The sequence below is a fragment of the Oncorhynchus kisutch genome, unplaced genomic scaffold (assembly GCF_002021735.2).
Source record: "Oncorhynchus kisutch isolate 150728-3 unplaced genomic scaffold, Okis_V2 scaffold1073, whole genome shotgun sequence".
NCBI lineage: Eukaryota > Metazoa > Chordata > Actinopteri > Salmoniformes > Salmonidae > Oncorhynchus > Oncorhynchus kisutch.
This window is the reverse complement of record NW_022263018.1, coordinates 1-26001: the sequence shown is the minus strand read 5'-3', so window position 1 is coordinate 26001 and position 26001 is coordinate 1. Positions and strand designations below refer to the sequence as shown.

Sequence of the window (26001 nt, the reverse complement as noted above, 5' to 3'; positions counted from 1 at the left end):
TAATCGTGTTAAATTCCGATTAAAAAGGTGTACTTTTGAGAGCGAAAACCTGCAGAATCAGGGCAGGGCAGGGAAGCACTAACAAACTGCATTTAGTCCAATAAAAAGAAACAACATTATTAGGGTGATAAATAAACGGGAGTTGCTCACACACTTGTTAGAAAATCCATTCATTTGCCCAAGTAAATCATAAGACATGAACAAAATGCATCAGTGATTTGTATTTCCACTCAACTTTCAGAAACTGAATAGGACTGCCCAGTTTCCGTGCGCATGCGTGCGGAGCGTGCACATGTCTACACTTTGTGTAGCCGTTAGCGATGAGGCTAATGATAACCTTCTTGCGGTAGAGAAGGAAAGGCTTCCCACAAAAACCTTCTCAATCAAATGTTAACTGCAAAGTAGCTTATGCCAGCCTGGCAGAATTATATCATGATTATTTGCATCAATACAGTGGCCATTTGTTTTGCAAACTCCGCAATCACATGAGCGCTACAGTAACACCGTTTAACCAAACAAAGGTCTCTTCCTGGCGCACCCTTGCCTAAAAAAGGGTAACTACACCCCAAAATCGATATGTCTTCCTTTTTTTCCAGACCTCAAAAGTGGTTTCCTGCTAGGGTTTTAAATGTTGCCGTGGACATAGAACATCTAATCATGTTATATTTCTATTAAAAAGGTGTACTTTTGAGAGCGAAAACCTGCAGAAGCAGGGACAAACGGTCAACGGGGAATAGGGGGAATTATTCTAAAAATAAATGGGGGGGGGGGGGGCATTCAGTCAAAACATTGAAGGGGATTTTACAGGGCCCTAATGGACTACAGACATTGACAGTCTCCTAGCCTAAAAACAAATGCTGAATGCACTGCCTAGATTTTTTGAGGTAAACGCATTGTCCATTATTTGATTTGATCAGGGCAGGGAAGCACTAACAAACTGCATTTAGTCCAATAAAAAGACACAACATTATTAGGGTGATAAATAAACGGGAGTTGCTCCACGCATGACACAAGAGAACCCTCTGCTGGAGCAAAATGCTTACAGCACCTGGTATTCCCAGGCGGTCTCCCATCCAAGTACTAACCAGGCCCGACCCTGCTTAGCTTCCGAGATCGGACGAGATCGGGCGTATTCAGGCTGGTATGGCCGTAAGCGAAAGGCAATCTCTTGGTACACTATATAAAGTCAACGTGTCGCTTACTCTTAGGGGACAGAGAAATGTCCACCTTGTGACACACACTGAAAAGCTCAAACCTTGCTTGCATTTCCAGACCATATATTTCACTCTTGTGGGGGGGAAAAAGAGGGAATATCCTAGGTTCATACTTATGACAACTTCATGGACTAGGGCCCTATAAAATAGAGCGCGCCCACACGGAATCACGAAATACAGACATTAAACCGAAATTCAACCATATTCAAAAATGCCTTGAACTAAGGCGGAAATCAACTCAATCCCTTCAACTTGTTAGAAAATCCATTCATTTGCCCAAGTGAATCATAAGACATGAACAAAATGCATCAGTGATTTGTATTTCCACGCAACTTTCAGAAACTGAATAGGACTGCCCAGTTTCCGTGCGCATGCGTGCGGAGCGCGCACATGTCTACACTTTGTGTAGCCGTTAGCGATGAGGCTAATGATAACCTTCTTGCGGTAGAGAAGGAAAGGCTTCCCACAAAAACCTTCTCAATCAAATGTTAACTGCAAAGTAGCTTATGCCAGCCTGGCAGAATTATATCATGATTATTTGCATCAATACAGTGGCCATTTGTTTTGCAAACTCCGCAATCACATGAGCGCTACAGTAACACCGTTTAACCAAACAAAGGTCTCTTCCTGGCGCACCCTTGCCTAAAAAAGGGTAACTACACCCCAAAATCGATATGTCTTCCTTTTTTTCCAGACCTCAAAAGTGGTTTCCTGCTAGGGTTTTAAATGTTGCCGTGGACATAGAACATCTAATCATGTTATATTTCTATTAAAAAGATGTACTTTTGAGAGCGAAAACCTGCAGAAGCAGGGACAAACGGTCAACGGGGAATAGGGGGAATTATTCTAAAAATAAATGGGGGGGGGGGGGGGCATTCAGTCAAAACATTGAAGGGGATTTTACAGGGCCCTAATGGACTACAGACATTGACAGTCTCCTAGCCTAAAAACAAATGCTGAATGCACTGCCTAGATTTTTTGAGGTAAACGCATTGTCCATTATTTGATTTGATCAGGGCAGGGAAGCACTAACAAACTGCATTTAGTCCAATAAAAAGACACAACATTATTAGGGTGATAAATAAACGGGAGTTGCTCCACGCATGACACAAGAGAACCCTCTGCTGGAGCAAAATGCTTACAGCACCTGGTATTCCCAGGCGGTCTCCCATCCAAGTACTAACCAGGCCCGACCCTGCTTAGCTTCCGAGATCGGACGAGATCGGGCGTATTCAGGCTGGTATGGCCGTAAGCGAAAGGCAATCTCTTGGTACACTATATAAAGTCAACGTGTCGCTTACTCTTAGGGGACAGAGAAATGTCCACCTTGTGACACACACTGAAAAGCTCAAACCTTGCTTGCATTTCCAGACCATATATTTCACTCTTGTGGGGGGGAAAAAGAGGGAATATCCTAGGTTCATACTTATGACAACTTCATGGACTAGGGCCCTATAAAATAGAGCGCGCCCACACGGAATCACGAAATACAGACATTAAACCGAAATTCAACCATATTCAAAAATGCCTTGAACTAAGGCGGAAATCAACTCAATCCCTTCAACTTGTTAGAAAATCCATTCATTTGCCCAAGTGAATCATAAGACATGAACAAAATGCATCAGTGATTTGTATTTCCACGCAACTTTCAGAAACTGAATAGGACTGCCCAGTTTCCATGCGCATGCGTGCGGAGCGCGCACATGTCTACACTTTGTGTAGCCGTTAGCGATGAGGCTAATGATAACCTTCTTGCGGTAGAGAAGGAAAGGCTTCCCACAAAAACCTTCTCAATCAAATGTTAACTGCAAAGTAGCTTATGCCAGCCTGGCAGAATTATATCATGATTATTTGCATCAATACAGTGGCCATTTGTTTTGCAAACTCCGCAATCACATGAGCGCTACAGTAACACCGTTTAACCAAACAAAGGTCTCTTCCTGGCGCACCCTTGCCTAAAAAAGGGTAACTACACCCCAAAATCGATATGTCTTCCTTTTTTTCCAGACCTCAAAAGTGGTTTCCTGCTAGGGTTTTAAATGTTGCCGTGGACATAGAACATCTAATCATGTTATATTTCTATTAAAAAGGTGTACTTTTGAGAGCGAAAACCTGCAGAAGCAGGGACAAACGGTCAACGGGGAATAGGGGGAATTATTCTAAAAATAAATGGGGGGGGGGGGGGGGGCATTCAGTCAAAACATTGAAGGGGATTTTACAGGGCCCTAATGGACTACAGACATTGACAGTCTCCTAGCCTAAAAACAAATGCTGAATGCACTGCCTAGATTTTTTGAGGTAAACGCATTGTCCATTATTTGATTTGATCAGGGCAGGGAAGCACTAACAAACTGCATTTAGTCCAATAAAAAGACACAACATTATTAGGGTGATAAATAAACGGGAGTTGCTCCACGCATGACACAAGAGAACCCTCTGCTGGAGCAAAATGCTTACAGCACCTGGTATTCCCAGGCGGTCTCCCATCCAAGTACTAACCAGGCCCGACCCTGCTTAGCTTCCGAGATCGGACGAGATCGGGCGTATTCAGGCTGGTATGGCCGTAAGCGAAAGGCAATCTCTTGGTACACTATATAAAGTCAACGTGTCGCTTACTCTTAGGGGACAGAGAAATGTCCACCTTGTGACACACACTGAAAAGCTCAAACCTTGCTTGCATTTCCAGACCATATATTTCACTCTTGTGGGGGGGAAAAAGAGGGAATATCCTAGGTTCATACTTATGACAACTTCATGGACTAGGGCCCTATAAAATAGAGCGCGCCCACACGGAATCACGAAATACAGACATTAAACCGAAATTCAACCATATTCAAAAATGCCTTGAACTAAGGCGGAAATCAACTCAATCCCTTCAACTTGTTAGAAAATCCATTCATTTGCCCAAGTGAATCATAAGACATGAACAAAATGCATCAGTGATTTGTATTTCCACGCAACTTTCAGAAACTGAATAGGACTGCCCAGTTTCCATGCGCATGCGTGCGGAGCGCGCACATGTCTACACTTTGTGTAGCCGTTAGCGATGAGGCTAATGATAACCTTCTTGCGGTAGAGAAGGAAAGGCTTCCCACAAAAACCTTCTCAATCAAATGTTAACTGCAAAGTAGCTTATGCCAGCCTGGCAGAATTATATCATGATTATTTGCATCAATACAGTGGCCATTTGTTTTGCAAACTCCGCAATCACATGAGCGCTACAGTAACACCGTTTAACCAAACAAAGGTCTCTTCCTGGCGCACCCTTGCCTAAAAAAGGGTAACTACACCCCAAAATCGATATGTCTTCCTTTTTTTCCAGACCTCAAAAGTGGTTTCCTGCTAGGGTTTTAAATGTTGCCGTGGACATAGAACATCTAATCATGTTATATTTCTATTAAAAAGGTGTACTTTTGAGAGCGAAAACCTGCAGAAGCAGGGACAAACGGTCAACGGGGAATAGGGGGAATTATTCTAAAAATAAATGGGGGGGGGGGGGGGGGCATTCAGTCAAAACATTGAAGGGGATTTTACAGGGCCCTAATGGACTACAGACATTGACAGTCTCCTAGCCTAAAAACAAATGCTGAATGCACTGCCTAGATTTTTGAGGTAAACGCATTGTCCATTATTTGATTTGATCAGGGCAGGGAAGCACTAACAAACTGCATTTAGTCCAATAAAAAGACACAACATTATTAGGGTGATAAATAAACGGGAGTTGCTCCACGCATGACACAAGAGAACCCTCTGCTGGAGCAAAATGCTTACAGCACCTGGTATTCCCAGGCGGTCTCCCATCCAAGTACTAACCAGGCCCGACCCTGCTTAGCTTCCGAGATCGGACGAGATCGGGCGTATTCAGGCTGGTATGGCCGTAAGCGAAAGGCAATCTCTTGGTACACTATATAAAGTCAACGTGTCGCTTACTCTTAGGGGACAGAGAAATGTCCACCTTGTGACACACACTGAAAAGCTCAAACCTTGCTTGCATTTCCAGACCATATATTTCACTCTTGTGGGGGGGAAAAAGAGGGAATATCCTAGGTTCATACTTATGACAACTTCATGGACTAGGGCCCTATAAAATAGAGCGCGCCCACACGGAATCACGAAATACAGACATTAAACCGAAATTCAACCATATTCAAAAATGCCTTGAACTAAGGCGGAAATCAACTCAATCCCTTCAACTTGTTAGAAAATCCATTCATTTGCCCAAGTGAATCATAAGACATGAACAAAATGCATCAGTGATTTGTATTTCCACGCAACTTTCAGAAACTGAATAGGACTGCCCAGTTTCCGTGCGCATGCGTGCGGAGCGCGCACATGTCTACACTTTGTGTAGCCGTTAGCGATGAGGCTAATGATAACCTTCTTGCGGTAGAGAAGGAAAGGCTTCCCACAAAAACCTTCTCAATCAAATGTTAACTGCAAAGTAGCTTATGCCAGCCTGGCAGAATTATATCATGATTATTTGCATCAATACAGTGGCCATTTGTTTTGCAAACTCCGCAATCACATGAGCGCTACAGTAACACCGTTTAACCAAACAAAGGTCTCTTCCTGGCGCACCCTTGCCTAAAAAAGGGTAACTACACCCCAAAATCGATATGTCTTCCTTTTTTTCCAGACCTCAAAAGTGGTTTCCTGCTAGGGTTTTAAATGTTGCCGTGGACATAGAACATCTAATCATGTTATATTTCTATTAAAAAGGTGTACTTTTGAGAGCGAAAACCTGCAGAAGCAGGGACAAACGGTCAACGGGGAATAGGGGGAATTATTATAAAAATAAATGGGGGGGGGGGGGGGGCAATTCAGTCAAAACATTGAAGGGGATTTTACAGGGCCCTAATGGACTACAGACATTGACAGTCTCCTAGCCTAAAAACAAATGCTGAATGCACTGCCTAGATTTTTTGAGGTAAACGCATTGTCCATTATTTGATTTGATCAGGGCAGGGAAGCACTAACAAACTGCATTTAGTCCAATAAAAAGACACAACATTATTAGGGTGATAAATAAACGGGAGTTGCTCCACGCATGACACAAGAGAACCCTCTGCTGGAGCAAAATGCTTACAGCACCTGGTATTCCCAGGCGGTCTCCCATCCAAGTACTAACCAGGCCCGACCCTGCTTAGCTTCCGAGATCGGACGAGATCGGGCGTATTCAGGCTGGTATGGCCGTAAGCGAAAGGCAATCTCTTGGTACACTATATAAAGTCAACGTGTCGCTTACTCTTAGGGGACAGAGAAATGTCCACCTTGTGACACACACTGAAAAGCTCAAACCTTGCTTGCATTTCCAGACCATATATTTCACTCTTGTGGGGGGGAAAAAGAGGGAATATCCTAGGTTCATACTTATGACAACTTCATGGACTAGGGCCCTATAAAATAGAGCGCGCCCACACGGAATCACGAAATACAGACATTAAACCGAAATTCAACCATATTCAAAAATGCCTTGAACTAAGGCGGAAATCAACTCAATCCCTTCAACTTGTTAGAAAATCCATTCATTTGCCCAAGTGAATCATAAGACATGAACAAAATGCATCAGTGATTTGTATTTCCACGCAACTTTCAGAAACTGAATAGGACTGCCCAGTTTCCGTGCGCATGCGTGCGGAGCGCGCACATGTCTACACTTTGTGTAGCCGTTAGCGATGAGGCTAATGATAACCTTCTTGTGGTAGAGAAGGAAAGGCTTCCCACAAAAACCTTCTCAATCAAATGTTAACTGCAAAGTAGCTTATGCCAGCCTGGCAGAATTATATCATGATTATTTGCATCAATACAGTGGCCATTTGTTTTGCAAACTCCGCAATCACATGAGCGCTACAGTAACACCGTTTAACCAAACAAAGGTCTCTTCCTGGCGCACCCTTGCCTAAAAAAGGGTAACTACACCCCAAAATCGATATGTCTTCCTTTTTTTCCAGACCTCAAAAGTGGTTTCCTGCTAGGGTTTTAAATGTTGCCGTGGACATAGAACATCTAATCATGTTATATTTCTATTAAAAAGGTGTACTTTTGAGAGCGAAAACCTGCAGAAGCAGGGACAAACGGTCAACGGGGAATAGGGGGAATTATTATAAAAATAAATGGGGGGGGGGGGGGGGGCAATCAGTCAAAACATTGAAGGGGATTTTACAGGGCCCTAATGGACTACAGACATTGACAGTCTCCTAGCCTAAAAACAAATGCTGAATGCACTGCCTAGATTTTTTGAGGTAAACGCATTGTCCATTATTTGATTTGATCAGGGCAGGGAAGCACTAACAAACTGCATTTAGTCCAATAAAAAGACACAACATTATTAGGGTGATAAATAAACGGGAGTTGCTCCACGCATGACACAAGAGAACCCTCTGCTGGAGCAAAATGCTTACAGCACCTGGTATTCCCAGGCGGTCTCCCATCCAAGTACTAACCAGGCCCGACCCTGCTTAGCTTCCGAGATCGGACGAGATCGGGCGTATTCAGGCTGGTATGGCCGTAAGCGAAAGGCAATCTCTTGGTACACTATATAAAGTCAACGTGTCGCTTACTCTTAGGGGACAGAGAAATGTCCACCTTGTGACACACACTGAAAAGCTCAAACCTTGCTTGCATTTCCAGACCATATATTTCACTCTTGTGGGGGGGAAAAAGAGGGAATATCCTAGGTTCATACTTATGACAACTTCATGGACTAGGGCCCTATAAAATAGAGCGCGCCCACACGGAATCACGAAATACAGACATTAAACCGAAATTCAACCATATTCAAAAATGCCTTGAACTAAGGCGGAAATCAACTCAATCCCTTCAACTTGTTAGAAAATCCATTCATTTGCCCAAGTGAATCATAAGACATGAACAAAATGCATCAGTGATTTGTATTTCCACGCAACTTTCAGAAACTGAATAGGACTGCCCAGTTTCCGTGCGCATGCGTGCGGAGCGCGCACATGTCTACACTTTGTGTAGCCGTTAGCGATGAGGCTAATGATAACCTTCTTGTGGTAGAGAAGGAAAGGCTTCCCACAAAAACCTTCTCAATCAAATGTTAACTGCAAAGTAGCTTATGCCAGCCTGGCAGAATTATATCATGATTATTTGCATCAATACAGTGGCCATTTGTTTTGCAAACTCCGCAATCACATGAGCGCTACAGTAACACCGTTTAACCAAACAAAGGTCTCTTCCTGGCGCACCCTTGCCTAAAAAAGGGTAACTACACCCCAAAATCGATATGTCTTCCTTTTTTTCCAGACCTCAAACGTGGTTTCCTGCTAGGGTTTTAAATGTTGCCGTGGACATAGAACATCTAATCATGTTATATTTCTATTAAAAAGGTGTACTTTTGAGAGCGAAAACCTGCAGAAGCAGGGACAAACGGTCAACGGGGAATAGGGGTAATTATTATAAAAATAAATGGGGGGGGGGGGGGGGGGGCAATCAGTCAAAACATTGAAGGGGATTTTACAGGGCCCTAATGGACTACAGACATTGACAGTCTCCTAGCCTAAAAACAAATGCTGAATGCACTGCCTAGATTTTTTGAGGTAAACGCATTGTCCATTATTTGATTTGATCAGGGCAGGGAAGCACTAACAAACTGCATTTAGTCCAATAAAAAGACACAACATTATTAGGGTGATAAATAAACGGGAGTTGCTCCACGCATGACACAAGAGAACCCTCTGCTGGAGCAAAATGCTTACAGCACCTGGTATTCCCAGGCGGTCTCCCATCCAAGTACTAACCAGGCCCGACCCTGCTTAGCTTCCGAGATCGGACGAGATCGGGCGTATTCAGGCTGGTATGGCCGTAAGCGAAAGGCAATCTCTTGGTACACTATATAAAGTCAACGTGTCGCTTACTCTTAGGGGACAGAGAAATGTCCACCTTGTGACACACACTGAAAAGCTCAAACCTTGCTTGCATTTCCAGACCATATATTTCACTCTTGTGGGGGGGAAAAAGAGGGAATATCCTAGGTTCATACTTATGACAACTTCATGGACTAGGGCCCTATAAAATAGAGCGCGCCCACACGGAATCACGAAATACAGACATTAAACCGAAATTCAACCATATTCAAAAATGCCTTGAACTAAGGCGGAAATCAACTCAATCCCTTCAACTTGTTAGAAAATCCATTCATTTGCCCAAGTGAATCATAAGACATGAACAAAATGCATCAGTGATTTGTATTTCCACGCAACTTTCAGAAACTGAATAGGACTGCCCAGTTTCCGTGCGCATGCGTGCGGAGCGCGCACATGTCTACACTTTGTGTAGCCGTTAGCGATGAGGCTAATGATAACCTTCTTGTGGTAGAGAAGGAAAGGCTTCCCACAAAAACCTTCTCAATCAAATGTTAACTGCAAAGTAGCTTATGCCAGCCTGGCAGAATTATATCATGATTATTTGCATCAATACAGTGGCCATTTGTTTTGCAAACTCCGCAATCACATGAGCGCTACAGTAACACCGTTTAACCAAACAAAGGTCTCTTCCTGGCGCACCCTTGCCTAAAAAAGGGTAACTACACCCCAAAATCGATATGTCTTCCTTTTTTTCCAGACCTCAAACGTGGTTTCCTGCTAGGGTTTTAAATGTTGCCGTGGACATAGAACATCTAATCATGTTATATTTCTATTAAAAAGGTGTACTTTTGAGAGCGAAAACCTGCAGAAGCAGGGACAAACGGTCAACGGGGAATAGGGGTAATTATTATAAAAATAAATGGGGGGGGGGGGGGGGGGGGCAATCAGTCAAAACATTGAAGGGGATTTTACAGGGCCCTAATGGACTACAGACATTGACAGTCTCCTAGCCTAAAAACAAATGCTGAATGCACTGCCTAGATTTTTTGAGGTAAACGCATTGTCCATTATTTGATTTGATCAGGGCAGGGAAGCACTAACAAACTGCATTTAGTCCAATAAAAAGACACAACATTATTAGGGTGATAAATAAACGGGAGTTGCTCCACGCATGACACAAGAGAACCCTCTGCTGGAGCAAAATGCTTACAGCACCTGGTATTCCCAGGCGGTCTCCCATCCAAGTACTAACCAGGCCCGACCCTGCTTAGCTTCCGAGATCGGACGAGATCGGGCGTATTCAGGCTGGTATGGCCGTAAGCGAAAGGCAATCTCTTGGTACACTATATAAAGTCAACGTGTCGCTTACTCTTAGGGGACAGAGAAATGTCCACCTTGTGACACACACTGAAAAGCTCAAACCTTGCTTGCATTTCCAGACCATATATTTCACTCTTGTGGGGGGGAAAAAGAGGGAATATCCTAGGTTCATACTTATGACAACTTCATGGACTAGGGCCCTATAAAATAGAGCGCGCCCACACGGAATCACGAAATACAGACATTAAACCGAAATTCAACCATATTCAAAAATGCCTTGAACTAAGGCGGAAATCAACTCAATCCCTTCAACTTGTTAGAAAATCCATTCATTTGCCCAAGTGAATCATAAGACATGAACAAAATGCATCAGTGATTTGTATTTCCACGCAACTTTCAGAAACTGAATAGGACTGCCCAGTTTCCGTGCGCATGCGTGCGGAGCGCGCACATGTCTACACTTTGTGTAGCCGTTAGCGATGAGGCTAATGATAACCTTCTTGTGGTAGAGAAGGAAAGGCTTCCCACAAAAACCTTCTCAATCAAATGTTAACTGCAAAGTAGCTTATGCCAGCCTGGCAGAATTATATCATGATTATTTGCATCAATACAGTGGCCATTTGTTTTGCAAACTCCGCAATCACATGAGCGCTACAGTAACACCGTTTAACCAAACAAAGGTCTCTTCCTGGCGCACCCTTGCCTAAAAAAGGGTAACTACACCCCAAAATCGATATGTCTTCCTTTTTTTCCAGACCTCAAACGTGGTTTCCTGCTAGGGTTTTAAATGTTGCCGTGGACATAGAACATCTAATCATGTTATATTTCTATTAAAAAGGTGTACTTTTGAGAGCGAAAACCTGCAGAAGCAGGGACAAACGGTCAACGGGGAATAGGGGTAATTATTATAAAAATAAATGGGGGGGGGGGGGGGGCAATCAGTCAAAACATTGAAGGGGATTTTACAGGGCCCTAATGGACTACAGACATTGACAGTCTCCTAGCCTAAAAACAAATGCTGAATGCACTGCCTAGATTTTTTGAGGTAAACGCATTGTCCATTATTTGATTTGATCAGGGCAGGGAAGCACTAACAAACTGCATTTAGTCCAATAAAAAGACACAACATTATTAGGGTGATAAATAAACGGGAGTTGCTCCACGCATGACACAAGAGAACCCTCTGCTGGAGCAAAATGCTTACAGCACCTGGTATTCCCAGGCGGTCTCCCATCCAAGTACTAACCAGGCCCGACCCTGCTTAGCTTCCGAGATCGGACGAGATCGGGCGTATTCAGGCTGGTATGGCCGTAAGCGAAAGGCAATCTCTTGGTACACTATATAAAGTCAACGTGTCGCTTACTCTTAGGGGACAGAGAAATGTCCACCTTGTGACACACACTGAAAAGCTCAAACCTTGCTTGCATTTCCAGACCATATATTTCACTCTTGTGGGGGGGAAAAAGAGGGAATATCCTAGGTTCATACTTATGACAACTTCATGGACTAGGGCCCTATAAAATAGAGCGCGCCCACACGGAATCACGAAATACAGACATTAAACCGAAATTCAACCATATTCAAAAATGCCTTGAACTAAGGCGGAAATCAACTCAATCCCTTCAACTTGTTAGAAAATCCATTCATTTGCCCAAGTGAATCATAAGACATGAACAAAATGCATCAGTGATTTGTATTTCCACGCAACTTTCAGAAACTGAATAGGACTGCCCAGTTTCCGTGCGCATGCGTGCGGAGCGCGCACATGTCTACACTTTGTGTAGCCGTTAGCGATGAGGCTAATGATAACCTTCTTGTGGTAGAGAAGGAAAGGCTTCCCACAAAAACCTTCTCAATCAAATGTTAACTGCAAAGTAGCTTATGCCAGCCTGGCAGAATTATATCATGATTATTTGCATCAATACAGTGGCCATTTGTTTTGCAAACTCCGCAATCACATGAGCGCTACAGTAACACCGTTTAACCAAACAAAGGTCTCTTCCTGGCGCACCCTTGCCTAAAAAAGGGTAACTACACCCCAAAATCGATATGTCTTCCTTTTTTTCCAGACCTCAAACGTGGTTTCCTGCTAGGGTTTTAAATGTTGCCGTGGACATAGAACATCTAATCATGTTATATTTCTATTAAAAAGGTGTACTTTTGAGAGCGAAAACCTGCAGAAGCAGGGACAAACGGTCAACGGGGAATAGGGGTAATTATTATAAAAATAAATGGGGGGGGGGGGGGGGGGGCAATCAGTCAAAACATTGAAGGGGATTTTACAGGGCCCTAATGGACTACAGACATTGACAGTCTCCTAGCCTAAAAACAAATGCTGAATGCACTGCCTAGATTTTTTGAGGTAAACGCATTGTCCATTATTTGATTTGATCAGGGCAGGGAAGCACTAACAAACTGCATTTAGTCCAATAAAAAGACACAACATTATTAGGGTGATAAATAAACGGGAGTTGCTCCACGCATGACACAAGAGAACCCTCTGCTGGAGCAAAATGCTTACAGCACCTGGTATTCCCAGGCGGTCTCCCATCCAAGTACTAACCAGGCCCGACCCTGCTTAGCTTCCGAGATCGGACGAGATCGGGCGTATTCAGGCTGGTATGGCCGTAAGCGAAAGGCAATCTCTTGGTACACTATATAAAGTCAACGTGTCGCTTACTCTTAGGGGACAGAGAAATGTCCACCTTGTGACACACACTGAAAAGCTCAAACCTTGCTTGCATTTCCAGACCATATATTTCACTCTTGTGGGGGGGAAAAAGAGGGAATATCCTAGGTTCATACTTATGACAACTTCATGGACTAGGGCCCTATAAAATAGAGCGCGCCCACACGGAATCACGAAATACAGACATTAAACCGAAATTCAACCATATTCAAAAATGCCTTGAACTAAGGCGGAAATCAACTCAATCCCTTCAACTTGTTAGAAAATCCATTCATTTGCCCAAGTGAATCATAAGACATGAACAAAATGCATCAGTGATTTGTATTTCCACGCAACTTTCAGAAACTGAATAGGACTGCCCAGTTTCCGTGCGCATGCGTGCGGAGCGCGCACATGTCTACACTTTGTGTAGCCGTTAGCGATGAGGCTAATGATAACCTTCTTGTGGTAGAGAAGGAAAGGCTTCCCACAAAAACCTTCTCAATCAAATGTTAACTGCAAAGTAGCTTATGCCAGCCTGGCAGAATTATATCATGATTATTTGCATCAATACAGTGGCCATTTGTTTTGCAAACTCCGCAATCACATGAGCGCTACAGTAACACCGTTTAACCAAACAAAGGTCTCTTCCTGGCGCACCCTTGCCTAAAAAAGGGTAACTACACCCCAAAATCGATATGTCTTCCTTTTTTTCCAGACCTCAAAAGTGGTTTCCTGCTAGGGTTTTAAATGTTGCCGTGGACATAGAACATCTAATCATGTTATATTTCTATTAAAAAGGTGTACTTTTGAGAGCGAAAACCTGCAGAAGCAGGGACAAACGGTCAACGGGGAATAGGGGGAATTATTATAAAAATAAATGGGGGGGGGGGGGGGGGGCAATCAGTCAAAACATTGAAGGGGATTTTACAGGGCCCTAATGGACTACAGACATTGACAGTCTCCTAGCCTAAAAACAAATGCTGAATGCACTGCCTAGATTTTTGAGGTAAACGCATTGTCCATTATTTGATTTGATCAGGGCAGGGAAGCACTAACAAACTGCATTTAGTCCAATAAAAAGACACAACATTATTAGGGTGATAAATAAACGGGAGTTGCTCCACGCATGACACAAGAGAACCCTCTGCTGGAGCAAAATGCTTACAGCACCTGGTATTCCCAGGCGGTCTCCCATCCAAGTACTAACCAGGCCCGACCCTGCTTAGCTTCCGAGATCGGACGAGATCGGGCGTATTCAGGCTGGTATGGCCGTAAGCGAAAGGCAATCTCTTGGTACACTATATAAAGTCAACGTGTCGCTTACTCTTAGGGGACAGAGAAATGTCCACCTTGTGACACACACTGAAAAGCTCAAACCTTGCTTGCATTTCCAGACCATATATTTCACTCTTGTGGGGGGGAAAAAGAGGGAATATCCTAGGTTCATACTTATGACAACTTCATGGACTAGGGCCCTATAAAATAGAGCGCGCCCACACGGAATCACGAAATACAGACATTAAACCGAAATTCAACCATATTCAAAAATGCCTTGAACTAAGGCGGAAATCAACTCAATCCCTTCAACTTGTTAGAAAATCCATTCATTTGCCCAAGTGAATCATAAGACATGAACAAAATGCATCAGTGATTTGTATTTCCACGCAACTTTCAGAAACTGAATAGGACTGCCCAGTTTCCGTGCGCATGCGTGCGGAGCGCGCACATGTCTACACTTTGTGTAGCCGTTAGCGATGAGGCTAATGATAACCTTCTTGTGGTAGAGAAGGAAAGGCTTCCCACAAAAACCTTCTCAATCAAATGTTAACTGCAAAGTAGCTTATGCCAGCCTGGCAGAATTATATCATGATTATTTGCATCAATACAGTGGCCATTTGTTTTGCAAACTCCGCAATCACATGAGCGCTACAGTAACACCGTTTAACCAAACAAAGGTCTCTTCCTGGCGCACCCTTGCCTAAAAAAGGGTAACTACACCCCAAAATCGATATGTCTTCCTTTTTTTCCAGACCTCAAACGTGGTTTCCTGCTAGGGTTTTAAATGTTGCCGTGGACATAGAACATCTAATCATGTTATATTTCTATTAAAAAGGTGTACTTTTGAGAGCGAAAACCTGCAGAAGCAGGGACAAACGGTCAACGGGGAATAGGGGGAATTATTATAAAAATAAATGGGGGGGGGGGGGGCAATCAGTCAAAACATTGAAGGGGATTTTACAGGGCCCTAATGGACTACAGACATTGACAGTCTCCTAGCCTAAAAACAAATGCTGAATGCACTGCCTAGATTTTTTGAGGTAAACGCATTGTCCATTATTTGATTTGATCAGGGCAGGGAAGCACTAACAAACTGCATTTAGTCCAATAAAAAGACACAACATTATTAGGGTGATAAATAAACGGGAGTTGCTCCACGCATGACACAAGAGAACCCTCTGCTGGAGCAAAATGCTTACAGCACCTGGTATTCCCAGGCGGTCTCCCATCCAAGTACTAACCAGGCCCGACCCTGCTTAGCTTCCGAGATCGGACGAGATCGGGCGTATTCAGGCTGGTATGGCCGTAAGCGAAAGGCAATCTCTTGGTACACTATATAAAGTCAACGTGTCGCTTACTCTTAGGGGACAGAGAAATGTCCACCTTGTGACACACACTGAAAAGCTCAAACCTTGCTTGCATTTCCAGACCATATATTTCACTCTTGTGGGGGGGAAAAAGAGGGAATATCCTAGGTTCATACTTATGACAACTTCATGGACTAGGGCCCTATAAAATAGAGCGCGCCCACACGGAATCACGAAATACAGACATTAAACCGAAATTCAACCATATTCAAAAATGCCTTGAACTAAGGCGGAAATCAACTCAATCCCTTCAACTTGTTAGAAAATCCATTCATTTGCCCAAGTGAATCATAAGACATGAACAAAATGCATCAGTGATTTGTATTTCCACGCAACTTTCAGAAACTGAATAGGACTGCCCAGTTTCCGTGCGCATGCGTGCGGAGCGCGCACATGTCTACACTTTGTGTAGCCGTTAGCGATGAGGCTAATGATAACCTTCTTGTGGTAGAGAAGGAAAGGCTTCCCACAAAAACCTTCTCAATCAAATGTTAACTGCAAAGTAGCTTATGCCAGCCTGGCAGAATTATATCATGATTATTTGCATCAATACAGTGGCCATTTGTTTTGCAAACTCCGCAATCACATGAGCGCTACAGTAACACCGTTTAACCAAACAAAGGTCTCTTCCTGGCGCACCCTTGCCTAAAAAAGGGTAACTACACCCCAAAATCGATATGTCTTCCTTTTTTTCCAGACCTCAAAAGTGGTTTCCTGCTAGGGTTTTAAATGTTGCCGTGGACATAGAACATCTAATCATGTTATATTTCTATTAAAAAGGTGTACTTTTGAGAGCGAAAACCTGCAGAAGCAGGGACAAACGGTCAACGGGGAATAGGGGGAATTATTATAAAAATAAATGGGGGGGGGGGGGGGCAATCAGTCAAAACATTGAAGGGGATTTTACAGGGCCCTAATGGACTACAGACATTGACAGTCTCCTAGCCTAAAAACAAATGCTGAATGCACTGCCTAGATTTTTTGAGGTAAACGCATTGTCCATTATTTGATTTGATCAGGGCAGGGAAGCACTAACAAACTGCATTTAGTCCAATAAAAAGACACAACATTATTAGGGTGATAAATAAACGGGAGTTGCTCCACGCATGACACAAGAGAACCCTCTGCTGGAGCAAAATGCTTACAGCACCTGGTATTCCCAGGCGGTCTCCCATCCAAGTACTAACCAGGCCCGACCCTGCTTAGCTTCCGAGATCGGACGAGATCGGGCGTATTCAGGCTGGTATGGCCGTAAGCGAAAGGCAATCTCTTGGTACACTATATAAAGTCAACGTGTCGCTTACTCTTAGGGGACAGAGAAATGTCCACCTTGTGACACACACTGAAAAGCTCAAACCTTGCTTGCATTTCCAGACCATATATTTCACTCTTGTGGGGGGGAAAAAGAGGGAATATCCTAGGTTCATACTTATGACAACTTCATGGACTAGGGCCCTATAAAATAGAGCGCGCCCACACGGAATCACGAAATACAGACATTAAACCGAAATTCAACCATATTCAAAAATGCCTTGAACTAAGGCGGAAATCAACTCAATCCCTTCAACTTGTTAGAAAATCCATTCATTTGCCCAAGTGAATCATAAGACATGAACAAAATGCATCAGTGATTTGTATTTCCACGCAACTTTCAGAAACTGAATAGGACTGCCCAGTTTCCGTGCGCATGCGTGCGGAGCGCGCACATGTCTACACTTTGTGTAGCCGTTAGCGATGAGGCTAATGATAACCTTCTTGTGGTAGAGAAGGAAAGGCTTCCCACAAAAACCTTCTCAATCAAATGTTAACTGCAAAGTAGCTTATGCCAGCCTGGCAGAATTATATCATGATTATTTGCATCAATACAGTGGCCATTTGTTTTGCAAACTCCGCAATCACATGAGCGCTACAGTAACACCGTTTAACCAAACAAAGGTCTCTTCCTGGCGCACCCTTGCCTAAAAAAGGGTAACTACACCCCAAAATCGATATGTCTTCCTTTTTTTCCAGACCTCAAAAGTGGTTTCCTGCTAGGGTTTTAAATGTTGCCGTGGACATAGAACATCTAATCATGTTATATTTCTATTAAAAAGGTGTACTTTTGAGAGCGAAAACCTGCAGAAGCAGGGACAAACGGTCAACGGGGAATAGGGGGAATTATTATAAAAATAAATGGGGGGGGGGGGGGCAATCAGTCAAAACATTGAAGGGGATTTTACAGGGCCCTAATGGACTACAGACATTGACAGTCTCCTAGCCTAAAAACAAATGCTGAATGCACTGCCTAGATTTTTTGAGGTAAACGCATTGTCCATTATTTGATTTGATCAGGGCAGGGAAGCACTAACAAACTGCATTTAGTCCAATAAAAAGACACAACATTATTAGGGTGATAAATAAACGGGAGTTGCTCCACGCATGACACAAGAGAACCCTCTGCTGGAGCAAAATGCTTACAGCACCTGGTATTCCCAGGCGGTCTCCCATCCAAGTACTAACCAGGCCCGACCCTGCTTAGCTTCCGAGATCGGACGAGATCGGGCGTATTCAGGCTGGTATGGCCGTAAGCGAAAGGCAATCTCTTGGTACACTATATAAAGTCAACGTGTCGCTTACTCTTAGGGGACAGAGAAATGTCCACCTTGTGACACACACTGAAAAGCTCAAACCTTGCTTGCATTTCCAGACCATATATTTCACTCTTGTGGGGGGGAAAAAGAGGGAATATCCTAGGTTCATACTTATGACAACTTCATGGACTAGGGCCCTATAAAATAGAGCGCGCCCACACGGAATCACGAAATACAGACATTAAACCGAAATTCAACCATATTCAAAAATGCCTTGAACTAAGGCGGAAATCAACTCAATCCCTTCAACTTGTTAGAAAATCCATTCATTTGCCCAAGTGAATCATAAGACATGAACAAAATGCATCAGTGATTTGTATTTCCACGCAACTTTCAGAAACTGAATAGGACTGCCCAGTTTCCGTGCGCATGCGTGCGGAGCGCGCACATGTCTACACTTTGTGTAGCCGTTAGCGATGAGGCTAATGATAACCTTCTTGCGGTAGAGAAGGAAAGGCTTCCCACAAAAACCTTCTCAATCAAATGTTAACTGCAAAGTAGCTTATGCCAGCCTGGCAGAATTATATCATGATTATTTGCATCAATACAGTGGCCATTTGTTTTGCAAACTCCGCAATCACATGAGCGCTACAGTAACACCGTTTAACCAAACAAAGGTCTCTTCCTGGCGCACCCTTGCCTAAAAAAGGGTAACTACACCCCAAAATCGATATGTCTTCCTTTTTTTCCAGACCTCAAAAGTGGTTTCCTGCTAGGGTTTTAAATGTTGCCGTGGACATAGAACATCTAATCATGTTATATTTCTATTAAAAAGGTGTACTTTTGAGAGCGAAAACCTGCAGAAGCAGGGACAAACGGTCAACGGGGAATAGGGGGAATTATTATAAAAATAAATGGGGGGGGGGGGGCATTCAGTCAAAACATTGAAGGGGATTTTACAGGGCCCTAATGGACTACAGACATTGACAGTCTCCTAGCCTAAAAACAAATGCTGAATGCACTGCCTAGATTTTTTGAGGTAAACGCATTGTCCATTATTTGATTTGATCAGGGCAGGGAAGCACTAACAAACTGCATTTAGTCCAATAAAAAGACACAACATTATTAGGGTGATAAATAAACGGGAGTTGCTCCACGCATGACACAAGAGAACCCTCTGCTGGAGCAAAATGCTTACAGCACCTGGTATTCCCAGGCGGTCTCCCATCCAAGTACTAACCAGGCCCGACCCTGCTTAGCTTCCGAGATCGGACGAGATCGGGCGTATTCAGGCTGGTATGGCCGTAAGCGAAAGGCAATCTCTTGGTACACTATATAAAGTCAACGTGTCGCTTACTCTTAGGGGACAGAGAAATGTCCACCTTGTGACACACACTGAAAAGCTCAAACCTTGCTTGCATTTCCAGACCATATATTTCACTCTTGTGGGGGGGAAAAAGAGGGAATATCCTAGGTTCATACTTATGACAACTTCATGGACTAGGGCCCTATAAAATAGAGCGCGCCCACACGGAATCACGAAATACAGACATTAAACCGAAATTCAACCATATTCAAAAATGCCTTGAACTAAGGCGGAAATCAACTCAATCCCTTCAACTTGTTAGAAAATCCATTCATTTGCCCAAGTGAATCATAAGACATGAACAAAATGCATCAGTGATTTGTATTTCCACGCAACTTTCAGAAACTGAATAGGACTGCCCAGTTTCCGTGCGCATGCGTGCGGAGCGCGCACATGTCTACACTTTGTGTAGCCGTTAGCGATGAGGCTAATGATAACCTTCTTGCGGTAGAGAAGGAAAGGCTTCCCACAAAAACCTTCTCAATCAAATGTTAACTGCAAAGTAGCTTATGCCAGCCTGGCAGAATTATATCATGATTATTTGCATCAATACAGTGGCCATTTGTTTTGCAAACTCCGCAATCACATGAGCGCTACAGTAACACCGTTTAACCAAACAAAGGTCTCTTCCTGGCGCACCCTTGCCTAAAAAAGGGTAACTACACCCCAAAATCGATATGTCTTCCTTTTTTTCCAGACCTCAAAAGTGGTTTCCTGCTAGGGTTTTAAATGTTGCCGTGGACATAGAACATCTAATCATGTTATATTTCTATTAAAAAGGTGTACTTTTGAGAGCGAAAACCTGCAGAAGCAGGGACAAACGGTCAACGGGGAATAGGGGGAATTATTATAAAAATAAATGGGGGGGGGGGGGGCATTCAGTCAAAACATTGAAGGGGATTTTACAGGGCCCTAATGGACTACAGACATTGACAGTCTCCTAGCCTAAAAACAAATGCTGAATGCACTGCCTAGATTTTTTGAGGTAAACGCATTGTCCATTATTTGATTTGATCAGGGCAGGGAAGCACTAACAAACTGCATTTAGTCCAATAAAAAGACACAACATTATTAGGGTGATAAATAAACGGGAGTTGCTCCACGCATGACACAAGAGAACCCTCTGCTGGAGCAAAATGCTTACAGCACCTGGTATTCCCAGGCGGTCTCCCATCCAAGTACTAACCAGGCCCGACCCTGCTTAGCTTCCGAGATCGGACGAGATCGGGCGTATTCAGGCTGGTATGGCCGTAAGCGAAAGGCAATCTCTTGGTACACTATATAAAGTCAACGTGTCGCTTACTCTTAGGGGACAGAGAAATGTCCACCTTGTGACACACACTGAAAAGCTCAAACCTTGCTTGCATTTCCAGACCATATATTTCACTCTTGTGGGGGGGAAAAAGAGGGAATATCCTAGGTTCATACTTATGACAACTTCATGGACTAGGGCCCTATAAAATAGAGCGCGCCCACACGGAATCACGAAATACAGACATTAAACCGAAATTCAACCATATTCAAAAATGCCTTGAACTAAGGCGGAAATCAACTCAATCCCTTCAACTTGTTAGAAAATCCATTCATTTGCCCAAGTGAATCATAAGACATGAACAAAATGCATCAGTGATTTGTATTTCCACGCAACTTTCAGAAACTGAATAGGACTGCCCAGTTTCCGTGCGCATGCGTGCGGAGCGCGCACATGTCTACACTTTGTGTAGCCGTTAGCGATGAGGCTAATGATAACCTTCTTGCGGTAGAGAAGGAAAGGCTTCCCACAAAAACCTTCTCAATCAAATGTTAACTGCAAAGTAGCTTATGCCAGCCTGGCAGAATTATATCATGATTATTTGCATCAATACAGTGGCCATTTGTTTTGCAAACTCCGCAATCACATGAGCGCTACAGTAACACCGTTTAACCAAACAAAGGTCTCTTCCTGGCGCACCCTTGCCTAAAAAAGGGTAACTACACCCCAAAATCGATATGTCTTCCTTTTTTTCCAGACCTCAAAAGTGGTTTCCTGCTAGGGTTTTAAATGTTGCCGTGGACATAGAACATCTAATCATGTTATATTTCTATTAAAAAGGTGTACTTTTGAGAGCGAAAACCTGCAGAAGCAGGGACAAACGGTCAACGGGGAATAGGGGGAATTATTATAAAAATAAATGGGGGGGGGGGGGCATTCAGTCAAAACATTGAAGGGGATTTTACAGGGCCCTAATGGACTACAGACATTGACAGTCTCCTAGCCTAAAAACAAATGCTGAATGCACTGCCTAGATTTTTTGAGGTAAACGCATTGTCCATTATTTGATTTGATCAGGGCAGGGAAGCACTAACAAACTGCATTTAGTCCAATAAAAAGACACAACATTATTAGGGTGATAAATAAACGGGAGTTGCTCCACGCATGACACAAGAGAACCCTCTGCTGGAGCAAAATGCTTACAGCACCTGGTATTCCCAGGCGGTCTCCCATCCAAGTACTAACCAGGCCCGACCCTGCTTAGCTTCCGAGATCGGACGAGATCGGGCGTATTCAGGCTGGTATGGCCGTAAGCGAAAGGCAATCTCTTGGTACACTATATAAAGTCAACGTGTCGCTTACTCTTAGGGGACAGAGAAATGTCCACCTTGTGACACACACTGAAAAGCTCAAACCTTGCTTGCATTTCCAGACCATATATTTCACTCTTGTGGGGGGGAAAAAGAGGGAATATCCTAGGTTCATACTTATGACAACTTCATGGACTAGGGCCCTATAAAATAGAGCGCGCCCACACGGAATCACGAAATACAGACATTAAACCGAAATTCAACCATATTCAAAAATGCCTTGAACTAAGGCGGAAATCAACTCAATCCCTTCAACTTGTTAGAAAATCCATTCATTTGCCCAAGTGAATCATAAGACATGAACAAAATGCATCAGTGATTTGTATTTCCACGCAACTTTCAGAAACTGAATAGGACTGCCCAGTTTCCGTGCGCATGCGTGCGGAGCGCGCACATGTCTACACTTTGTGTAGCCGTTAGCGATGAGGCTAATGATAACCTTCTTGCGGTAGAGAAGGAAAGGCTTCCCACAAAAACCTTCTCAATCAAATGTTAACTGCAAAGTAGCTTATGCCAGCCTGGCAGAATTATATCATGATTATTTGCATCAATACAGTGGCCATTTGTTTTGCAAACTCCGCAATCACATGAGCGCTACAGTAACACCGTTTAACCAAACAAAGGTCTCTTCCTGGCGCACCCTTGCCTAAAAAAGGGTAACTACACCCCAAAATCGATATGTCTTCCTTTTTTTCCAGACCTCAAAAGTGGTTTCCTGCTAGGGTTTTAAATGTTGCCGTGGACATAGAACATCTAATCATGTTATATTTCTATTAAAAAGGTGTACTTTTGAGAGCGAAAACCTGCAGAAGCAGGGACAAACGGTCAACGGGGAATAGGGGGAATTATTATAAAAATAAATGGGGGGGGGGGGGCATTCAGTCAAAACATTGAAGGGGATTTTACAGGGCCCTAATGGACTACAGACATTGACAGTCTCCTAGCCTAAAAACAAATGCTGAATGCACTGCCTAGATTTTTTGAGGTAAACGCATTGTCCATTATTTGATTTGATCAGGGCAGGGAAGCACTAACAAACTGCATTTAGTCCAATAAAAAGACACAACATTATTAGGGTGATAAATAAACGGGAGTTGCTCCACGCATGACACAAGAGAACCCTCTGCTGGAGCAAAATGCTTACAGCACCTGGTATTCCCAGGCGGTCTCCCATCCAAGTACTAACCAGGCCCGACCCTGCTTAGCTTCCGAGATCGGACGAGATCGGGCGTATTCAGGCTGGTATGGCCGTAAGCGAAAGGCAATCTCTTGGTACACTATATAAAGTCAACGTGTCGCTTACTCTTAGGGGACAGAGAAATGTCCACCTTGTGACACACACTGAAAAGCTCAAACCTTGCTTGCATTTCCAGACCATATATTTCACTCTTGTGGGGGGGAAAAAGAGGGAATATCCTAGGTTCATACTTATGACAACTTCATGGACTAGGGCCCTATAAAATAGAGCGCGCCCACACGGAATCACGAAATACAGACATTAAACCGAAATTCAACCATATTCAAAAATGCCTTGAACTAAGGCGGAAATCAACTCAATCCCTTCAACTTGTTAGAAAATCCATTCATTTGCCCAAGTGAATCATAAGACATGAACAAAATGCATCAGTGATTTGTATTTCCACGCAACTTTCAGAAACTGAATAGGACTGCCCAGTTTCCGTGCGCATGCGTGCGGAGCGCGCACATGTCTACACTTTGTGTAGCCGTTAGCGATGAGGCTAATGATAACCTTCTTGCGGTAGAGAAGGAAAGGCTTCCCACAAAAACCTTCTCAATCAAATGTTAACTGCAAAGTAGCTTATGCCAGCCTGGCAGAATTATATCATGATTATTTGCATCAATACAGTGGCCATTTGTTTGCAAACTCCGCAATCACATGAGCGCTACAGTAACACCGTTTAACCAAACAAAGGTCTCTTCCTGGCGCACCCTTGCCTAAAAAAGGGTAACTACACCCCAAAATCGATATGTCTTCCTTTTTTTTCCAGACCTCAAAAGTGGTTTCCTGCTAGGGTTTTAAATGTTGCCGTGGACATAGAACATCTAATCATGTTATATTTCTATTAAAAAGGTGTACTTTTGAGAGCGAAAACCTGCAGAAGCAGGGACAAACGGTCAACGGGGAATAGGGGGAATTATTATAAAAATAAATGGGGGGGGGGGGGGGGGCAATTCAGTCAAAACATTGAAGGGGATTTTACAGGGCCCTAATGGACTACAGACATTGACAGTCTCCTAGCCTAAAAACAAATGCTGAATGCACTGCCTAGATTTTTGAGGTAAACGCATTGTCCATTATTTGATTTGATCAGGGCAGGGAAGCACTAACAAACTGCATTTAGTCCAATAAAAAGACACAACATTATTAGGGTGATAAATAAACGGGAGTTGCTCCACGCATGACACAAGAGAACCCTCTGCTGGAGCAAAATGCTTACAGCACCTGGTATTCCCAGGCGGTCTCCCATCCAAGTACTAACCAGGCCCGACCCTGCTTAGCTTCCGAGATCGGACGAGATCGGGCGTATTCTAGGCTGGTATGGCCGTAGCGAAAGGCAATCTCTTGGTACACTATATAAAGTCAACGTGTCGCTACTCTTAGGGGACAGAGAAATGTCCACCTTGTGACACACACTGAAAGCTCAAACCTTGCTTGCATTTCCAGACCATATATTTCACTCTTGTGGGGGGAAAAGAGGGAATATCCTAGGTTCATACTTATGACAATTCATGGACTAGGGCCCTATAAAATAGAGCGCGCCCACACGGAATCACGAAATACAGACATTAAACCGAAATTCAACCATATTCAAAAATGCCTTGAACTAAGGAAAGGAAATCAATCAATCCCTTCAACTTGTTAGAAAATCCATTCATTTGCCCAAGTGAATCATAAGACATGAACAAAATGCATCAGTGATTTGTATTTCCACGCAACTTTCAGAAACTGAATAGGACTGCCCAGTTTCCGTGCGCATGCGTGCGGAGCGCGCACATGTCTACACTTTGTGTAGCCGTTAGCGATGAGGCTAATGATAACCTTCTTGCGGTGGTAGAGAAGGAAAGGCTTCCCACAAAAACCTTCTCAATCAAATGTTAACTGCAAAGTAGCTTATGCCAGCCTGGCAGAATTATATCATGATTATTTGCATCAATACAGTGGCCATTTGTTTGCAAACTCCGCAATCACATGAGCGCTACAGTAACACCGTTTAACCAAACAAAGGTCTCTTCCTGGCGCACCCTTGCCTAAAAAAAGGGTAACTACACCCAAAATCGATATGTCTTCCTTTTTTTCCAGACCTCAAAAGTGGTTTCCTGCTAGGGTTTAAATGTTGCCGTGGACATAGAACTCTAATCATGTTATATTTCCTATTAAGAAGGTGTACTTTTGAGAGCGAAAAACCTGCAGAAGCAGGGACCAAACGGTCAACGGGGAATAGGGGGAATTATTATAAAAATATAATGGGGGGGGGGGGGCATTCAGTCAAAACATTGAAGGGGATTTTACAGGGCCCTAATGGACTACAGACATTGACAGTCTCCTAGCCTAAAAACAAATGCTGAATGCACTGCCTAGATTTTTTGAGGTAAACGCATTGTCCATTATTTGATTTGATCAGGGCAGGGAAGCACTAACAAACTGCATTTAGTCCAATAAAAAGACACAACATTATTAGGGTGATAAATAAACGGGAGTTGCTCCACGCATGACACAAGAGAACCCTCTGCTGGAGCAAAATGGT

The 26001-nt window shown here is 43.5% G+C and overlaps 19 non-coding genes across 19 annotated transcripts; all 19 read right to left on the bottom strand.

The window, feature by feature from the left end:
• Nucleotides 1-1036: 1036 nt before the first annotated feature.
• LOC116364409 (5S ribosomal RNA) lies at nucleotides 1037-1155 on the bottom strand. The gene has a single exon (XR_004207963.1). It is a non-coding gene; the product is annotated as a 5S ribosomal RNA (ribosomal RNA).
• A 1194-nt stretch (nucleotides 1156-2349) lies between these two features.
• LOC116364408 (5S ribosomal RNA) lies at nucleotides 2350-2468 on the bottom strand. The gene has a single exon (XR_004207962.1). It is a non-coding gene; the product is annotated as a 5S ribosomal RNA (ribosomal RNA).
• A 1196-nt stretch (nucleotides 2469-3664) lies between these two features.
• LOC116364407 (5S ribosomal RNA) lies at nucleotides 3665-3783 on the bottom strand. Its single transcript, XR_004207961.1, has one exon. It is a non-coding gene; the product is annotated as a 5S ribosomal RNA (ribosomal RNA).
• Nucleotides 3784-4978: 1195 nt separating this feature from the next.
• LOC116364405 (5S ribosomal RNA) lies at nucleotides 4979-5097 on the bottom strand. Its single transcript, XR_004207959.1, has one exon. It is a non-coding gene; the product is annotated as a 5S ribosomal RNA (ribosomal RNA).
• Nucleotides 5098-6293: 1196 nt separating this feature from the next.
• LOC116364404 (5S ribosomal RNA) lies at nucleotides 6294-6412 on the bottom strand. Its single transcript, XR_004207958.1, has one exon. It is a non-coding gene; the product is annotated as a 5S ribosomal RNA (ribosomal RNA).
• A 1196-nt stretch (nucleotides 6413-7608) lies between these two features.
• Nucleotides 7609-7727, bottom strand: LOC116364403 (5S ribosomal RNA). Its single transcript, XR_004207957.1, has one exon. It is a non-coding gene; the product is annotated as a 5S ribosomal RNA (ribosomal RNA).
• Nucleotides 7728-8925: 1198 nt separating this feature from the next.
• On the bottom strand, nucleotides 8926-9044 carry LOC116364402 (5S ribosomal RNA). Its single transcript, XR_004207956.1, has one exon. It is a non-coding gene; the product is annotated as a 5S ribosomal RNA (ribosomal RNA).
• Nucleotides 9045-10243: 1199 nt separating this feature from the next.
• On the bottom strand, nucleotides 10244-10362 carry LOC116364401 (5S ribosomal RNA). The gene has a single exon (XR_004207955.1). It is a non-coding gene; the product is annotated as a 5S ribosomal RNA (ribosomal RNA).
• A 1195-nt stretch (nucleotides 10363-11557) lies between these two features.
• Nucleotides 11558-11676, bottom strand: LOC116364400 (5S ribosomal RNA). Its single transcript, XR_004207954.1, has one exon. It is a non-coding gene; the product is annotated as a 5S ribosomal RNA (ribosomal RNA).
• A 1198-nt stretch (nucleotides 11677-12874) lies between these two features.
• On the bottom strand, nucleotides 12875-12993 carry LOC116364399 (5S ribosomal RNA). The gene has a single exon (XR_004207953.1). It is a non-coding gene; the product is annotated as a 5S ribosomal RNA (ribosomal RNA).
• Nucleotides 12994-14189: 1196 nt separating this feature from the next.
• On the bottom strand, nucleotides 14190-14308 carry LOC116364398 (5S ribosomal RNA). Its single transcript, XR_004207952.1, has one exon. It is a non-coding gene; the product is annotated as a 5S ribosomal RNA (ribosomal RNA).
• Nucleotides 14309-15501: 1193 nt separating this feature from the next.
• Nucleotides 15502-15620, bottom strand: LOC116364397 (5S ribosomal RNA). The gene has a single exon (XR_004207951.1). It is a non-coding gene; the product is annotated as a 5S ribosomal RNA (ribosomal RNA).
• Nucleotides 15621-16814: 1194 nt separating this feature from the next.
• Nucleotides 16815-16933, bottom strand: LOC116364396 (5S ribosomal RNA). The gene has a single exon (XR_004207950.1). It is a non-coding gene; the product is annotated as a 5S ribosomal RNA (ribosomal RNA).
• A 1193-nt stretch (nucleotides 16934-18126) lies between these two features.
• Nucleotides 18127-18245, bottom strand: LOC116364439 (5S ribosomal RNA). Its single transcript, XR_004207993.1, has one exon. It is a non-coding gene; the product is annotated as a 5S ribosomal RNA (ribosomal RNA).
• A 1192-nt stretch (nucleotides 18246-19437) lies between these two features.
• Nucleotides 19438-19556, bottom strand: LOC116364428 (5S ribosomal RNA). Its single transcript, XR_004207982.1, has one exon. It is a non-coding gene; the product is annotated as a 5S ribosomal RNA (ribosomal RNA).
• A 1193-nt stretch (nucleotides 19557-20749) lies between these two features.
• On the bottom strand, nucleotides 20750-20868 carry LOC116364417 (5S ribosomal RNA). The gene has a single exon (XR_004207971.1). It is a non-coding gene; the product is annotated as a 5S ribosomal RNA (ribosomal RNA).
• Nucleotides 20869-22060: 1192 nt separating this feature from the next.
• Nucleotides 22061-22179, bottom strand: LOC116364406 (5S ribosomal RNA). Its single transcript, XR_004207960.1, has one exon. It is a non-coding gene; the product is annotated as a 5S ribosomal RNA (ribosomal RNA).
• Nucleotides 22180-23371: 1192 nt separating this feature from the next.
• Nucleotides 23372-23490, bottom strand: LOC116364395 (5S ribosomal RNA). Its single transcript, XR_004207949.1, has one exon. It is a non-coding gene; the product is annotated as a 5S ribosomal RNA (ribosomal RNA).
• A 1196-nt stretch (nucleotides 23491-24686) lies between these two features.
• On the bottom strand, nucleotides 24687-24805 carry LOC116364441 (5S ribosomal RNA). Its single transcript, XR_004207995.1, has one exon. It is a non-coding gene; the product is annotated as a 5S ribosomal RNA (ribosomal RNA).
• Between the last annotated feature and the right edge of the window lie 1196 nt (nucleotides 24806-26001).